General features: G+C 36.4%; 1 protein-coding gene across 1 annotated transcript in view; it reads left to right on the forward strand.

The window, feature by feature from the left end:
- Positions 1-6,218: 6,218 nt before the first annotated feature.
- LOC149789860 (uncharacterized) overlaps positions 6,219-13,261 on the forward strand; it is a 46,435-nt gene continuing 39,392 nt past the window's right edge. The window contains exon 1 of the mRNA XM_089973374.1: positions 6,219-6,316. The gene's annotated coding sequence lies outside the window, so the exon portion shown is untranslated. The remainder of the gene's footprint in view (positions 6,317-13,261) is intronic.

A 13,261-nucleotide genomic window follows, 5' to 3' on the forward strand; every position in this document is an offset into this window, starting at 1 on the left:
GATTCCACACATAACTACTTTTTCATAGGATAATAACCTTTGCATATCCGAACTACCGGTCATACTAGGCTATATAGCTGGCACTGATTTAACAGATTAAAGTCTATTAAATGTAGCACTTTGAAAAATTAATCTTTTTAAGGATCGTGTTATACAAGCTGGCCAAACTCTTATCGAAGAAGATAACAAAGAGCATTTAAAGTCATATATAATGTCGTACAAGAAAAACTGTTAATTTATTGACTGAATCATCGATTATACCCAGCAACGATATTAATATATAGTGAAATACTCATTATACTTTGCGAAGATGACACAGACTGGGATATATCTAACGACGACAAAAATAGTGACGATAGTGATGATAACGAAGATCACAAAAGACAAATCAATAAGATACTGTCATGATATATAATATACTAATGGCATACACATGCATTAATCAATAGAAGAGATGCCCTTAACCCCTATGTGCACAGAAGGAAAACCATAACTGAGATATACATACACTCTAAAACGATTATAATAATTGGATTTGAAGCTGTGGACGATAGTTCGGGAGTTAGTGCCAGACCCTCTTACACTATTTCGGATTTCAATACACGAATATAATTCGATGTTGGATTGTAGGAAAATTACAAACTATACTCTTCATGATAATATTTTCTATTAGTATTAAAGAATCCAGTTGAATAACATTGCGCGTATAGAAACTTTAATTGCATAGGAACGCACTCGATGCAATCCGAATGAATTGAAAACTGGAACTTTGCGGTAAAACAGATCATCACGAATACTTAAAATCCCACATGCTTGCGTTACATGTTGGCCCGGGTGCTGTATCATGTGTTTAAAATATAGTATCGGAGGCAAGTCAGGTTTTGTTGACCATGTGGATTTTTTGATGAGTGTTCTTGTAAACGATGAAGACTTGCCGAAATGCCAGTCACAGAACAAGTCAATGATGTTTTCAAGAATCAAAGTGATTGCTGTTTTTAAAATACAACCACCCACCCCATCCTACCCCACTAAAAAAAAGTAAATAATGTTTGTTATTAAATAAGTACTTAAGCAGTGGGGTTTTTTTTACACATACTGGCAATATCGACTGTGAATCATCTTAGGCGGCTCGATCGACAGTGTGGATTAAATATACCAAGCGGCATGACAAAGACAGGTCACTCGCAATATTAGAACTGACAGATAATTAATGAGTGGTATGTTGGTGCTACACATGCGTAGATATGTTTAAACGTCTGTAACACTTGTTGAATCTTTGGACGTTATTGTCTCGGCTTCTTTGTATCTGCAGACAACACCTACAGCGGTTAATGTACTTTTGTATGTTTATCCTTGTACCCATTCATGTGAGAGAAAGAAGATGTTAGCTTGTTAAATTTATTGAACCTCCTCACATCATATGATACACATGCAATTTTCCTGATTGAGGGTACGTAAATCATCCACAGCGTTCTGCTGGCCCGTCATGGTCTCACACCGCCGTTGGTAACTTTTTCTACGTTCAATAACTGCGTAGACTGGATTATAGTGTGGACAGCATGGAGATCGTTGATCGTTTATATGCCAGATCATGTCGATGAAATTCAGCATCAACGACTTTGCAGGTTCTTCCCTGGCTCTGGTCAGTTACTAGAATCCAGTCCTAGTCGTATATCCAGCCGTGCCCCTGGCATGTACTAATAATATCCAGGGATATGCTTTTCCCCACGGTACACGTCGTTAATGCAGCAGCAATATGATCACGGCAAAGTTTTTATTTTCTTGTAGAGCAGGACCTAATGAATCTGGAAGGTTTAGAGACGCAGGTTCTCACAAACTCTTTAAATACACATCATGAACTAATTTCCGGTTCAGTCATTACGCGTTAGAACTCGAATGGAATTTTCATCACGAGTTTTCATGCGGCATTGTACTCAAAATGAAGGCATGTTCTTATACAACATTTGCCGTTCAATATGGCATCAATAAAGAGAAAAGATTTTCCCGTCATTGACATTTCTGCGTCGTAAATCATCCGCTGACAAATCATGGTTCTGATGAAACCGGTTCAGTGTTTCCAAGCTCTACTAGTAAGCTGATAATTTGTCCGGCCGGTACCTAGAAAACTCAAATGTTGAATCTGATCATGCGATGAATATCGTGGGATAGGTTGTACTTGATTACACCAGCCGCGGACTATCAGCCATGGTATAGCGTTTTCAAGGATTTCAAGGAAACATTTGCATTATTGAGGTCCACGGTAGATGAACGCCCTGCTGTTGGCGACCTTGACCTGGTGCATAATAATCTTGTCGTGTACGACGATGTGATGCTTGACCAGCGAGACAATCCTAAGAGAATATTTCTCGGGGCGGGAATAAAAACAAAGGTAGCCCATGTAACTCAACGATATGCACACGTACCCAAAGTGGTGTCGAGCATCGTCTTGGACATATTCATTCGACCTGGTGTGCTGTCGACCATTCGTGGGGGGGGGGAGTTTCGGAATATGTTCGATTTGTGAGCGTTTGCTCACCGACTCGAGCACGTTTCACCCGCTAATCCACGACTAAATGAAAACATGCAAAAATGTATGTATAAATTCTGAGGTGCTTCTATTCTTCGCAAAATAAATTCCGCGAAGCAGCAGTTCGTTTCAAATAATGATGGTTACAATATCGTAAGTCAACAAAACCGGTATTTAACGTGGCTTTCCCAATACCAATTACTGCGGCACTATTACTGGTCCTATATCCGATCGAGACTATTTGGGGTTTTCCACAAGAATAACTCACTTGTGTCTTCGTCTAATGGCGGTCATATTGGAAAGCGATTGTTCTTCCCATGGGTACGTACGAGATTGAATCAATGAATGAGATCCGACAGAGGTACACATTGGTAACCAGACGCATCTAAAATCTACAAACGCGAACACGAGCCAGCACTCAGCTCTGTCATGTCGATCGAATATCCACATTATGAGGCTTATATCAGATAGTGGTCGTTGGGAACGTTTCATGGTTGGCCTAAATACATTAATAACTTAACACCAACAGTAACTGAGAAATTGTCAGGATCACCAAAACAATTCAAGCTAATTTAACATTTGTGCGATCCGGGGAAGTTATAGAACCTCAGCATCGGCAACACAAGCGCCAAAGGGTTACATATTGTTTGGTATAGTCTCTAGTGTGGCCCAAGGTGATCTGGTATGGAGTACCATGTTGGCGCCCGTGTATTTTCAATGTAGCATTCTCTCTTTGACGAACCATCGCGTCACCATTGTGTTCTAGGTCTGACACACGCTGAACTTCCAAGGGAAAACTATAACAATCTAACTGTATATTATAAATGAATCTGATATTCAATACAATGATAGTTGTACGTGAATGTGTGAAACCTGGGCGTGCTGTCAATTAAAGTAAACCCGTTTACACGACGTATTAAGGAAATGACCCTGGGGTTTATCAGGAGTCAGGTGCTACACCGATCACTAAAAAAGTTACAATGTAAGTAACTGATAGCATAAAGAGCACCGTTTTAGATCGGTTGAAAACTCTGGGGCGTGGATATTGATTCGAGATCAGCTTGGTCGATTTTGGAATCATCAACCAAAGACAGTTAAATCCACCACTTACGTTAACAAGTTTCGGTTTGTAAAATTATTTATGAAACCATTTAACAACGTCTGGCTCAGGTTGATGTGAGTGGATTCGGAAAGTGGATCTTTTTAAAAGATATTAGACGTAACCAATACTGAATAAACGATGACTCAGTTCAAAGATTAACCCGATCGCAGATGGGAGAAGATGATTAATATAGCAAACAATTAAGATACTATTTTCTAAACCGGCAGTGACTGAGGACTGAGTGAGGTTATAACAACCGACAACAAACATTTTGCTTAACTTTTATAACAGTTTTGTCGCGTGTGTTTCTCATCGGCTGCTGGAATACATGGATCCAATCAGCTTGGGGGTCATTTATAACCAAATTATTTTTCTCTCGAGTATCTAGACTAGCTTAAGCTGACCTTGTTGGACATATAGGTAAAATCAATTGCCTTTGATTGATTCAGATTGCAGATATATTGCTATGAGCCTATTCGATAAGTTTCTTTTGTTGCAGGGCACAAGTGGCCGAATGAGGGTCATTGACGCGGCAGTGGAAAATATGTAGCAGTTTTTCAAATTGGTAATTGTACCTTTGACATATGCGTAAACTTCTCAAGGCGAAACATTATCATCGGCGTTGATAAAACAAGCAGCAGGTCATTTGAATCTTTCTTGGAACAAGTTATCTGGAACCACACACCTGATGTTGACACCGATGCTGACCTTGTTGGACATATAGGTAAAATCAATTGCCTTTGATTGATTCAGATTGCAGATATATTGCTATGAGCCTATTCGATAAGTTTCTTTTGTTGCAGGGCACAAGTGGCCGAATGAGGGTCATTGACGCGGCAGTGGAAAATATGTAGCAGTTTTTCAAATTGGTAATTGTACCTTTGACATATGCGTAAACTTCTCAAGGCGAAACATTATCATCGGCGTTGATAAAACAAGCAGCAGGTCATTTGAATCTTTCTTGGAACAAGTTATCTGGAACCACACACCTGATGTTGACACCGATGCTGGTACAACAGTATGAAGCAGAAGCAACCAATCATCAACTCGGCTAAATAACTCCTAAGTTGTTGACGGCTAGGGGTCGCTGTGATTAAACACGACGGTGGATTATTTCCAATCCTCTTAGCCATTCCAGAATTGTTGGCAGTCGCCGATCCCGCAGTTAGGCATCTTTGGTAGGAGCCCTGGGAACTGCATTTGGTATGGCTCTGAGAACGTCGGTTGTAGGTTGCAATACTAAAGGAAAGGGTCGTTGATTATCCAATTGTCGGAGCCAGATTATTCAAAGCCGAAGCTATATTCGGTAACGCTTAATCAACTTTCATGACAAAGTCAAGCAAACATTTCCGATGTGTCTTTATATCGGATGAACTTGCGTTGATGACCCCCCCCACACACACACACACACGTCGAAATTGGCATAGTTAATCTAGATTGGACGAACTTATTGGGTTGATTATGTGCTAACGCCCTGATAGCTATTATATTTTGATTCTCACCGCCGAGTGAAGTTGTTGATTATCTACATGATGGTTTAGACCGGAGATGAAGGACTCAATATTTATCAATTTATCCAAGGGGGTACTTAACATTCTTTGACGTTTCTGTTTGATATTTATTTATTACATATAAGTGATGCATTGTGTACAGCCTCGGGATTACGATGTTGCAGAATTTACAGGTGAGATGCCGGATCTTCTGGCAGGAGATGCCAACACCGATGGCGATTTTGTGGCGCTTGTCTACCAATATCTACGTGAAAACACTGTTACCAGGCCGTGTAAATATAATCTTTCCAAGAGTCAAATAGAAATCTACCTTTGGAACCAGCCTGGTTTACCGATGCCAGCTCCAGCGTGGAATCGCCGCAGCATCACACGAAGTACCCGGTTGCAGACTACATCAACAGGTGTGTTTACACCAAGAGAGTGTTTCTACAATGATGAAGAGTAATTCATCGACAAATCAACCCCGATACAAAATTTCGGTGATTGTGTTGAACCAAACGTAAGTCATCCAAGAGAAATATCTCCATTGTCATTCAACAAATTCTCACTTCTACGTACAACAGTCCTTGGACAAAAACGAGAACGATTGCTAAAGACACAAAAATCAAGGGCGTAATGAATGCAATTCTAACTGAACGTGGTGCAGGTCTGCAGAACGCCCAGTTGCCTGAGACATAGTTATTTCGTATGAAATATTCTCTACGACTGTTTGGCAGTTGTACCAGTGAACATAAATATTTGTTTGGAAGTGTGTTTATGTGTTACACCTGGGTAAGGCCAGCCTGTAGAGGAATTATACTTCACAGTAACGTTATTAAATGAAGAGCTCTGATGGACACTCAAAGCTACTCGTAATTGAAGCGGAACAACAACTGCGAGATGAAATCACCAAAGAAACCTTTTTACTCACGAAATACAAATGCTAATGTGTTATCGTTGATGCTATTTGTGGTGGGAATTGTGACTATGGCAAGTATCATAGGTACACCAAAATGGAATTGTGACTATGGCAGATGTAATAGGTACACCAAATGGAATTGTTGTCGGAGCGATATCAGTCCTATTTGTTTCGAAGTCCAATGCGCTGATTCTCATTTGATTACTCGTTGCGGATGCGTGTTGTGATTAGTTACATATAGGAACGGTATCTTTTCTTTATATCAGTGATTGAACTCGGTGAGTATCATTCTTTTAAATCCATTGTTGGATGTTATGCAAACGAGTATTGTGTCAGATTCATTCATCGTTCAAGCTTATTAAACATAATTATCATTGCATTTACTGAATCCAATCGCAATTGGGCTTCATCCTGCTAAAGGTACCTACGTTTAATTTCATTGCTTCCAAGGGTTGTATTTAGATGGTCTGGTCCGATAAAAATATAGCTTTTAACGTAGTGTGACATATTTGCTGTTAAAGGAATAGTCGTTTTAAATCGATCAATTTAATTCTGAATTCCTTAATTTTTTCTGTGGAATTATCTTGTTTTCGTTCAAAAGTTTATTGTCATTCTTCCATTAAAAGAGTTAAATGTGTTACACCAAAACTTCCCCAAAACATTCGCTAGCCTTTAATTTTAGATTTTGCTCTTATTTTGATGAAGTAATCTAGAAAGAAAAGTATAAGGTGGAAAATATGTTTCATTTAACTCACAGTAGAAAGGCTTGAGTTTGTCTAGTGAGTGCAAGTTTAACAGCTATTGCAACAAGAATAAATATTACCACCTTCTTTAATGTTCATGAACACTGGTTACGATAAAGATTTCCGTTACTGGATTACAATCTGGCTGGTTCAGTTTGTACATTTTCATTTTCAAGTTGGTCGTAAAAGTTTGATCCGCTATAGATACACATGGGGTTTAGGAGAGCAAAGTTTTCAGTCCGAAGGGTAAACAAAAGAGAAAGTTAAAATGAGTGGGTTTGTTTGCTGTTTTTTTTTCTAGTTTAACAATCAAAGGTGGCATTCTATAGTTTCGTATTCTGTATAGGGTTACATTTTCAAAGAAAAAGAATTTCCCGTTTTTCCTCAATGGTTATACTAGCTATTTCAAAAAAACTTTTCTGTGTGTGTGTGTGTGTGTGCGTGTGTGTGTGTGTGTGTGATTTGGATTTTCAACGTAGCTTTAACAATTTTACAGTCATGTCGTTATTATGTTTTTAGTGTGGCAATTTATGGTGATGTATAGCACTGTAGAAGATATGTAGCACGCTGTCCCACCCAGTCACATTATCCTGACACCAGGCCGACTAGTCCTAACATTAACCTTTTAATGTTGAGGACCAAGCCAGGCAGTTGCTAGTACCATTTATATAAATCCTTGGTATGACTCAGCCGGGGTTCGAACCCGCGACCCTCCTTCATAATAGGCAGACGCTCTAACCATTCAGGCCACTGGAGCAGTCACATTGTATATCTATATAGCTAATTTAAAAAGAACGTGTAATATCCTTTATTTTGATGTATGATTGATGGGTGTTATATGGTTTATAGAGTATTAAGCTTGCCCTTACTCCATATGTACTGCTAGTTCTGCTTGGTCATTTACACTTCCTGGACCTCTGAGATAAATTGTAAACAAAGGAGCCTATTCCTTTTCTTACATTTTATGTATTTAGTAATTCAGTCATTTCACTTTCAGAAGCTGTTATTGTCTAGTCTGGCAAAATTATTTGACATATTTTAATAATTCTTAAAGTTAATGTACTTTAAATTAATTCAGTCATTTTAATTAGCTGTCTGCTTAGATCATGTACAAAAGTACAATATCTAAGGAAATTTCCGCCACATTACATGAAAGTAGCTGAGAGGTATGCCAACATTCTTTCCACTGTGCATGTTGAAAAAGTCAACAATGTCATCGTACACCTGTCACTCTCGCAGAAATTCACAATATCTGTAGAGAGCCCCCATAGCAATCGTACTAAATTTTCTTTCCTGGTTTGTAACAGTTTTGCACGGTTTTGCGACAAACGCTGCCATTACCTGATCCCATACTTAATGCTGTGCTATACACTCCAACTCACTGGTTGGTAGTCATATGATGAGAATGCAGACACATTGGTTCTTATGAACTTCTTGAGAAAGCTTTAGTGCGGAAAGATGACACTCGAAACTCTCAAATCTATGGATCCAAAGAAATTCAATCCCACTTCTCGTAGGCTTACTTTTCATTCTTATTGATTATACTTTACATCTCCCACACTGCAAGAGACGATGGATCAGCTTTTATGAGCAAGATTTGCTAAATGATTTGCTATTTCATAGCGAAGACTTAAGTCCTTTTTTGATTGCTCGTTTAGCATTAACTTTTATTAGAATGACATTCTAAAACTGGCTTATGTACCACCACCCACCCCAGCATAGTAATTTTCCACATTCATGAACTACTGGGAATAATATCAGATACATATAATTATCATATTTAGGATTTAAGTCGCGATAACCTTCTGATATAACTATTTCTAATTCAAGATTTTACAGCATATTATATAAGCTTGGAATGAAAACATTTTATATTAACTTATTCCATTAAAAAAAACTTGAAAATGAAGTAGTATATTAGTGTCATAGAATAGGTTCAGAATTTACAAAATAGTGACATAATATTTCTGCCTGCGGAACTTTATTGTATACATTTCCCATTCAGTTTCACAGATTTGTGCTAAAATAAGACAGACTAAATTGCCGGCTATTGAATTTAGTCTGGAAGATAAGCAATTATGCCAATTTATCCAAACATTTCGGCCTATTCCGGCTTGGAATATATTTTGATATATTGAAGTATTACTATGAATTCATCACAATATTTCAGACGCGGAAAAAATATGACACGCTCTGAATGTATAATTTATGCAGATACATCCCGCATGATATGAGCTATTTTTAAGTCGTATTATGAAAAACACGTGACATAAAATAAAATATCTTCATCCGAAAACGCAGCCAGCTTCAGAAACTATTAATATTTAGAGATCGATCTTGCATTCTCTTTCCCGCACAATTTGTTATTATAAGCGTGAAGCAATACTGCATTGATCGTGTTGCTACCCTAGTCCAGTCTTGCTGTTGAGTTATTTGTCGTGCTGTTTAACAGAGATACATTATAAAAAGGAATTGCTTTACTGAGTACAAATGCAGATGATATGTAAAAACGTGGTTATTTACTAATACAAATTCGGGAACAGATGATAAGTTCACATAAATAATTGGTTATTGGTTGATTTACCTCCACGGATCAATGTGTGCTAGTCTAAATTATTCTGATTCCATCATTATGGTGACATGAACGATTGGTTGCAGCATTTATAACGATTTGAAAATGGAGCAATGTACAATTCGAATATATATATATATATATATATATATATATATATATATATATATATATATATATATATATATATATATATATATATATATATAGAGAGAGAGAGAGAGAGAGAGAGAGAGAGAGAGAGAGAGAGAGAGAGAGAGAAGAATACGAAGGTTACCTTCGATCAAATTTAAGTGCACTAAGAATACATCTTGGATCACGTTTTAAAAAATAAAGTTGAACGTTTATTACAAAGAATGATTGCAAAAATATATTGATATTGTTGTTTTGAGGCACATGCCAACAAAGAATGTTCATAAATAATGCAAAATAGAGTTGTTTTGAGGCACATATCACCAATGAAGTTTTAATATACATTAAAAATAAAACCACTACATGTAACGAAGGCAAATCAAAAAAGTAGCAATCATTTATTTATCATTACTCTATGCCTAATGAAACCTTCTTAAACATTGCTAATAAATCCTTCGACATTTGCTTCGTGTCATCATTTCTACCGTCGATCCTATTTAGAATTGGCGGGAATATATGACATCTTAGCTGAATTAAACCGAGAAAGAAAACAAATTGACTGTTTTGAGCTTCATGTTTTAAATACCAAATATAGAAGCTATGCGAAGTGAAGGAGGATTGTGAGTAATTGGAAATTAAGAAAATTATTTCCATTTATTTGATGCATCTGCCTTCGATTAAGATCTCTTTAATAACTCTTTCAGTTTCATGAACTAGTACATGATACTACTGGATCATATAAAAGCCTCTGGAGCAGTAGCACTGTTTATTTTCCCCTGGCAACCAAAAACGAATGTCTCGGGTAACCTTGAGTAAACGCATTAAAATCTGAAAAGCAAAAGCGATAAGGTAAGCAAGTCGTACGAAATATAAAAGCCCAATTGGGATTAGCAAATCAAAATCATTTATAGGACCTGCAACCCTAAATAGCATATCTTATTAGATGTCAGTTTTAATATAATTCGGTCCCGTAATCACAAAATCGTCTGATCTTCAAAATAAAATTAGTGTCGATCCGACAACCAAATCAGATTACTGCTACTCTTACGTGGATGTTTGTATGGACTCGTTTTCTTCTCACAAAATGACATAATTTCTAGTCGTTCTGAAACGAAAATGGCGTCCATTTCATCATCTAATATGGTTGCCAAAGCGCAAGTTTGATAAAGCCTTTTCGCTAAAATCTCATGTTAATATGACCTTGAGGTTTTAACGAAAAGTATTGTTATGATATTGTGTTAGTCATAATTGAAAATGGTGCCGATCTTGCATTCAATATCGCCATGTTTGCTATAGTGAAAAGTTTATATCGCAGCATGTTCTGAACTGGTGGTCACATCGCACGGAGTCATGTGTTACGAGCCTATGCTCTTAAAATAAGTAACAGAAAAGAGTGAAAGGCAAAAACTTTGTAAAATTCAACAAATAATTTATTTCCCTAAAATACAAGGTGAAAATGAGAATAAAGAACTTACGACATTGCGAATTAAATCCCCCAAAATCATAGAATTACAGACATAAGTCCTAATAAATTAAAGTCCTGACTAAAATCCAGAACACGTCCAAAATCTGAAGGCGATAATGTGTCTGTGATAGCTTATTAAGAGTTGATGTGTCAACAGTCTTTTGTTGAATCAGAGTAATATAATTCTAGGTTTGAATTCACTATAAATTCCCAGTGAATGTCTCTGTCCAAGAATTTTTATCATAGCACTTTTGTGTTTCCAAAATAATATCTGTAGAATTCAATAATTTGAAGAAATACATTTTCCAGCCCAAATAAAATACTGGACACAACATATAATACGACTTAAAAGTGATAGCTTTTAAAGCACAACTGATAAAATCCTCTCAGTTACAGGATTATATAGCTCTATACTTGACCTGAGATCATCAATATAATTTTCTAAAACAAATCTTTACCTAATGGAAAATAACCTTCTGGAATGATCCCTATGTTTGCAAAATAGAAATCCTAACCTGGATTATGAAAAATACACTTAGGAAATTACAAATCCTAGACCTAGACCAAAATAAACATAATTACTTACATAATACTGTTGATTTAAAACCCATATACATAGAGAATAATTCAGTTATGTGTTAGTTGTTTACACCACAAAAATGTTTTTAAAAAATCAATTCAGGTCAAATGGAAATGAACTCAGTTTTGAACAAAGTCAAGTCCAACACACAATGTTACATTACAATAGCACGTAATGAAATAATCCTAAAAACACTAACAAATAAAGCAAATTAAACATGCATAACACTTCCCTTAATAATGAAAAAGAGAGATCTACACTATTAAGCTTTATTTATACTATTACTATACGTGTTGTAAAAATTAAATAAGATGAAATGTTATGAATGTCACAAAGTATACATGAAACAATATATTTCGATACAGGCGAAAGTGCACCTGGTATTAAATTGTCTTTTCCCTTAATGTGCATAATATCAATTTTATATTTCTGCAACATCAAACGACACCTTAAAAATCTCCGAGTTTTGTTTGCATCTTGCCAATGAAAGTAAGGGGCTTGCGATCGCTAAACACAACAATCGGAGATGGAACTGAACTAAGATAGACTTCAAAGTGTTGTAATGCGAATATCAAAGCCAAACATTCCTTCTCGATTGAGGAATAATTTTTCTGGTGCTTATTTAATTTCTTAGAAAAATAGCACACTGGATGATTTAGACTATATTTGTCTTCTTTAATAAATACTTACCAACCCCCAAAACACTTGAATCAGCAAACAATTTGAATGATTAAGATTTGTATCTGAAAGAACTGGTGAACCCTTTTGAATGGCCTTTAACTTATCAAAATTCTCCTGAAATATTTTAGACCAATGAAACTTGGTTTTCTCGCTCGATATAAATTTGTTATGGGTTCAGTAATTATGGAAAAAATGGAGAAAAAAATCTGATAGTATCCAGCCGTACCCAAAATTCACATCAGTTGGTTTCCTATTGATAGGCACATGGAATTCAGAGACAGACTTGACTTTAGCATCTATAGGTTTAATTTGTCCATGCCTCATGATATATCTTAGAACTTTCACAGAAGCACAGCAAAACTCACTTTTAGAAAAAATTGTCAAATTTGCATCAGTCAGTCTGTTAAATAATTTCTGACTTGTCGCTAAATTATCTTTCCAGGTATCCTTGTAGATGATGACATCCCAGTTATCTAGACTACATGTAATCACGTTCTTTGAACGTTAAAAAGTACCAAGCGAACCTTTTATTCCAAACGGCATCACTTTATATTGATTAAGTCCATCCGGAGTCACGAATGCTGAAATTTCGTTTGCCCATTCCGTCAGTAAAATTTGCCAACATCCTTTCAGAAGGTCAAATTTGGTGACATATTTTGCATTTCCAATTGTATCAATGCAGTCATTGATTCTTGGTATTGCAAATGAATCTGTTTTAGTCACACAGTTCACATTTCTATAGTTAGTGCATGTGCGGAAAGTACTATCTGGTTTCGGAAATAGTACACGTGGTAAACTTCAGTCACTTTTACTGGACTGCATAAAATTATTCTCCAGAAAATACAGAATTTCTTTTTTGAAACATTCCTTTTTAAGAGGGTTCATCCGGTACGGGTGTTGTTTCTCATGTGTAATTTACAATTTCAAGTAATGTAGAATTTATTTGTTCTTGTAGGAACATCTGGATAGAAGTGCTCTTATTCAAGTAAAAACTGTTTTAGTTCATTCTTTTCTTGTTGCTGCAAATGTGAAAGTTTTTGTTCCAGATTA

This window comes from Sinohyriopsis cumingii, chromosome 10 (assembly GCF_028554795.1).
Source record: "Sinohyriopsis cumingii isolate HCF-2022 chromosome 10, ASM2855479v2, whole genome shotgun sequence".
Classification (NCBI taxonomy): domain Eukaryota; kingdom Metazoa; phylum Mollusca; class Bivalvia; order Unionida; family Unionidae; genus Sinohyriopsis; species Sinohyriopsis cumingii.